Source organism: Mustela nivalis (genome assembly GCF_964662115.1).
Source record: "Mustela nivalis genome assembly, chromosome: 7".
NCBI classification, from domain to species: domain Eukaryota; kingdom Metazoa; phylum Chordata; class Mammalia; order Carnivora; family Mustelidae; genus Mustela; species Mustela nivalis.
Genome location: NC_139026.1, coordinates 93,972,589 through 93,978,588, shown reverse-complemented (window position 1 = coordinate 93,978,588; position 6,000 = coordinate 93,972,589).

Below are 6,000 nucleotides of genomic sequence, written 5' to 3'. Positions count from 1 at the left end.
AATTTGATGTACTGGACAGCTCGCTTGATGGTTATTAGGTTAAAAAAAAATACCTATATATAAACAAAAAATAGTGAACCAGAATAGTGGGAATGAATGAAAAATAAAAGTTTTCCTATGAAGTAGTGGTTGTTCTCTTGTAGTCCTTTTTTTTTTTTTTTCCTTTCTTGGTTTGTTTTCTGGGGGAGGGGCCTGCCACGTGGGTTTTCAGTCAATGATGTTCCTGGATTTAAGTCCTCCTGCCCCCCTCAAGAGGGTGGGCTCTGAGGAAACTGGTTTTCTTCAGGCTTTTGTTCTCTGGCATTTTTTATGTTTGTTCACTTTTTATTTCTCTCACCTTGACCACTTTTGATGGCTTTTGTAATTTTAGAGGAAAACAAACTGCACCCTGACTTCTCTCTCAGAGAGAAGCCTCAGTCTGGCTTCAGAGCCCAAATAAGTTACCCTTTGGCTGCTGGCAGATCAAGTTCTGAGTTGCGGTCCCTTGGGACGCAGAATCTTTTCAAAGCCACAGCAGTGGCTGTCTGGGCAGCTCCAGACCATGAGAGAGGTTCCAAGCCGTGATAGCATACTGAGATTTTCCCGCTGGCCCGGGCTGGGAGTGCCTGGTCTTTCTGGGTCTAAGTGCGCCCGGTGCATGCACCTCTTTCAGGGGAGGCTGTGGGTCGGGCGTGGGTCTCAGGCTCTGAGAACAGGGCGCAGGTCCGAAAGCACCAGGCTGCGACTTCGCACACCTTTCTGTAGGGAGAGTTTGGGGTATGAGTCTTAGGCTCTGAAACAATGGCGCATATCAAAGGGTGCTGGCTGGGCCTTTGTACCTCTCTCAGGAGAGGATGAGGGGCACGCACATCTCAGGCTCTATATATAGCAGGGCTCGCGTGTTCTGCCATCTGGCGTCGCTCCCATCCCCTCACAGGAGCTGGACCCCATGCGTTCTTGGGCGCGCTGGTGGCTTAGGGACCAAGACCTGGTTTATCTGCAGCAATCTCTCTGGCTCAGTGCCAGGGAGGCTGTCCTGGGACTGGGGACTTAAGCCCCTGTCCCTAGCTGCCCCATTCCCACAATTTCCCCCCCTCGATCCTTTGCTCTTTAGGAGTGCTTTCAACCAGTCTCCAAGTTAATGCTGGTCTCCAGACGAAGGGCACTGTCGCTCATATTGGAGGTATTACTTACCAACCGGTCGCCTCTGGTGGCTCCCTCCCCCTTTTGTTTATCTTCCAATATCAGTCCACCATTCCCACTCTGCTTTTTACCTGCCCACTGGCGTCTTCTGCCCCTGTAGAGATCCAGATGTGTGTAATTCTGATCTCAGGCTGATTTCATGGGTGATCGGAGTTCTTTGGTAGGTAATCAGCTCACTTTAGGGTACAGGTTGAAAAGGCGCCTCCTCCTATTTTCCTGCCATCTTGTCCCCCCTCTTTATTTATTCTTAAACAATAAAATACTTATACTTTATTTGCTGCTATAAACATTCAGGTTCATGTGCCCTTTCGGATCACTATGTTTGTATCTTTAGGGTAAATACCCAGTAGTGCAATTGCTGGGTTATAGGGTAGTTCTATTTTCAAAATTTTGAGGAACCTCCAAGCTGTTTTCCAGAGTGGTTGCACCAGCTTGCATTTCCACCAACAGTGTAGGAGGGTTCCCCTTTCTCCACATCCTCGCCAGCATCTGTCATTTCCTGACTTGTTAATTTTAGCCACTCTGACTGGTGTGAGGTGATATCTCATTGTGGTTTTGATTTGTATTTCCCTGATGCTGAGATGTGGAGCACTTTTTCATGTGTTTGTTGGCCATATGGATGCCTCCCTTGCAGAAAGGTCTGTTCATGTCTTCTGCCCATTTCTTGATTAGATTATTTGTTCTTTGGGTGTTGAGTAAGCTAAGTTCTTTATAGATTTTGGACACTAGCCCTTTATCTGATATGTCGTTTGCAAATATCTTCTCCCATTCTGCCAGTTGTCTTTTGCTTTTGTTAGCTGTTTCCTTTGCTGTGCAAAAGCTTTTCATCTTGATGAAATCCCAATAGTTCATTTTTGCCCTTGCTTCCCTTGCATTTTGCGTTGTTCCTAGGAAGATGTTGCTGCGGCGGAGGTCGAAGAGGTTGCTGCCTGTGTTCTCCTTAAGGATTTTGATGGATTCCTTTCTCACATTGAGGTCCTTTATCCATTTTGAGTCTATTTTCGTGTGTGGTATAAGGAAATGGTCCAATTTTATTTTTCTGCATGTGGCTGTCCAATTGTCCCAACACCATTTATTGAAGAGGCTGTCTTTTTTCCATTGGACATTCTTTCCTGCTTTGTCGAAGATTAGTTGGCCATAGAGTTGAGGGTCTATTTCTGGGCTCTCTATTCTGTTCCACTGATCTATTTGTCTGTTTTTGTGCCAGTACCATGCTGTCTTGATTATAACAGCTTTGCAATAGATCTTGAAGTCTGGAATTGTGATGCCACCAACTTTGGCTTCTTTTTTCAATATTCCTTTGGCTATTTGAGGTCTTTTCTGTTTCCATATATATTTTTTTCTACATTCTTTGTTTTTATTATATTCAATTAGCCACCATAGAGTACATCTTTAGTTTTTGATACAGTGTTCAATGACTCATTGTTTGCATATAACACCCAGTGGTCATCACCACATGTGTTCCCCTTAATACCCATCACCCCAATATCCCCTCTGATCACCTTCCCTCACCCTTGTGTAACCCTCAGTTTTTTGCAGGAATCCAGAGTCTCTCATGGCTTGTCTTCCTCTCTTATTTTTTCCCATTCAGTTTTCCCTCCCTTTCCCTATGGTTCTCTGTACTATTCCTTATTATCCCACAAGTTAGTGAAACCATATGATAATTGTCTTTCTCTGCTTGACTGATTTTTGAACTTTGGCTGAAACAGATCTCTCCCTGATAGAGTGTCTCCAGATTTTAAATTTTAGGATTATTTGTTTCATTTCTTTGAAAAAAAATGGATGGTATTTTGATAGGAATTGCATTAAATGTGTAGATTGCTTTAGGTAACATAGACATTTTCACAATATTTATTCTTCCATTCCAGGAGCATGGAACATTTTTCCATTTCTTTGTGTCTTCCTCAATTTCTTTCATGAGGATTTTATCATTTTCTGAGCCTCTTTGGTAAGGTTTATTCCTAGGCATCTTATAGTTTTGGGTGCAATTGTAAATGGGATTGACTCCTTAATTTCTCTTTCTTCTGTCTTGTTGTTAGTGTGAAGAAATGCAACTGATTTCTGTGCATTGATTATATATCCTGACACTTTACTGAATTCCTGTACCAGTTCTAGCAGTTTTGGAGTGGAGTCTTTTGGGTTTTCCACATACAGTATCATATTATCTGCGAGGAGTGATAGTTTGACTTCTTTTTTGCTGATTTGGATGCCTTTAATTTCCTTTTGTTGTCTGATTGCTGAGGCTAGGACTTCTAGTACTATGTTGAATAGCAGTGGTGATAATGGACATCCCTGCTGTGTTCCTGACCCTAGTGGAAAAGCTTTTAATTTTTCTCCATTGAGAATTATATTTGTGGTGGGTTTTTCATAGATGGCTTTGATAATATTGAGGTATGTGCCCTCTACCCCTACACTTTGAAGAGTTTTGATGAGGAAGGGATGCTGTACTTTGTCAAATGCTTTTTAAGCATGTATTGAGAGTATCATATGGTTCTTGTTCTTTCTTTTATTAATTTGTTGTATCACATTGGCTGATTTGTGGATGTTGAACCAACCTTCCAGCCCTAGAATAAATCCCACTTGGTCGTGGTGAATAATCCTTTTAATGTACTGTTGAATCCCATTGGCTAGTATTTTGGTGAGAATTTTCACATCTGTGTTCATCAAGGATATTGGTCTGTAGTTCTTTTTTTTGTGTTCTCTTTTTTGTTGGTATCCTTGTCTGGTTTTGGGATCATATGGTGGGTAAATTTTTAAAATTGCAGTAGAAAATGAAATATGACTTAGTACATTTTAGTTTATTTCTTACACAATCATATTCAATAATATAAAACAAAGTTGATCTCCTTTTTTAATATTTAAATTTATTTTTTCAGTGTTCCAAGATTCATTGTTTATGCATCACACCAAGTGCTCCATGCAATACCATCAGGGAAATTAAAATCGAAACCACAAGCTTAATCTCTTCAACATGTCAACGAATCTATTGAATAAATGGGAATTTATTATGACTTTAATTCCCAGAATATAGGTTATTAGCATTTGCTTCTGTACCAGTTTTCTATGGTAAATGATATCAAATATCAGCTTTTCCTAATTCAAATGACTTCTCATCTCTTTTCTTTTGTTTTTACATCATTTTTTTAAAAAAAATAATTTATTTTTTATTTTCAGCATAACAGTATTCATTACTTTTGCACCACACCCAGTGCTCCATGCAATCTGTGTCCTCTATAATACCCACCCCCTGCTACCCCATTCAAAACCCTCAGATTGTTTTTCAGAATCCATAGTCTCTCATGGTTCACCTCCCCTTCCAATTTCCCCCAACTCCCTTCTCCTCTCTAACTCCCCTTGTCCTCCATGCTATTTGTTATGCTCCACAAATAAGTGAAACCATATGATAATTGACTCTCTCGGCTTGACTGATTTCACTCAGCATAATCTCTTCCAGTCCCATTCACGTTGCTACAAAAGTTGGGTATTCGTTATTTCTGATGAAGGCATAGTACTCCACAATGTATATGGACCACATCTTCCTTATCCATTCGTCCGTTGAAGAGCATCTTGGTTCTTTCCACAGTTTGGCGACCGTGGCTATTGCTGCTATAAACATTGGCTATTGCTGCTATAAACATTGGGGTATAGATGGCCCTTCTTTTCACTACATCTGTATCTTTGGGGTAAATACCCAGGAGTGCAATGGCAGGGTCATAGGGAAGTTCTATTTTTAATTTCTTGAGGAATCTCCACAGTGTTCTCCAAAGAGGCTGCACGAACTTGCATTACCACCAACAGTGGAAGAGGGTTCCCCTTTCTCCACATCCTCTCCAACACATGTTGTTTCCTGTCTTGCTAATTTTGGCCATTCTAACTGGTGTAAGCTGATATCTCAATGTGGTTTTTAATTTGAATCTCCCTGAGGGCTAGTGATGATGAACATTTTTTCATGTGTCTGATAGCCATTTGTATGTCTTTATTGGAGAAGTGTCTGTTCATATCTTCTGCCCATTTTTTGATATGATTGTCTGTTTTGTGTGTGTTGAGTTTGAGGAGGTCTTTATAGATCCTGGATATAAACCTTTTGTCTGCCCTGTCATTTGCAAATATCTTCTTCCATTCCGTGGGTTGCCTCTTTTGTTTTCTTACTGTTTCCTTGGCTGTGCAGAAGCTTTTTATTTTGATGAAGTCCCAAAAGTTCATCTTTGCTTTTGTTTCCTTTGCCTTTGGAGACATATCTTGAAAGAAGTTGCTGTGGCTGATATCGAAGAGATTACTGCCTATGTTCTCCTCTAGGATTCTGATGGATTCCTGTTTCCCGTTGAGGTCTTTTATCCATTTTGAGTTTATCTTTGTGTACGGTTTAAGCGAATGGTCAAAGGGCATCTTGGTTCTTTCCACAGCTTGGCGACTGAGGCCATTGCTGCTAAAAGCATTGGGGTATAGATGGCCCTTCTTTTCACTACATCTCTATCTTTGGGGCAAATACCCAGGAGTGCAATGGCAGGGTCATAGGGAAGTTCTATTTTTAATTTCTTGAGTAATCTCCACACTGATCTCCAAAGAGGCTGCACCAACGTGCATTCCCACCAACAGTGGAAGAGGGTTCCCCTTTCCCAACATCCCCTCCAACAAATGACTTCTTGAAAGATAGAGTTATGTTTTATTTTCTCTAAAACTAGGGTTACTCTAAGTGTCAGTTCTTAAAACACATAGATGCCACAACTCTATAATTCTCCTAATGTTATGCCATTATGCCTGTTGGTTTATACCAGAGAGGTGATTAATTTGTTAGCTCAAGACTATCTTCCATATTTG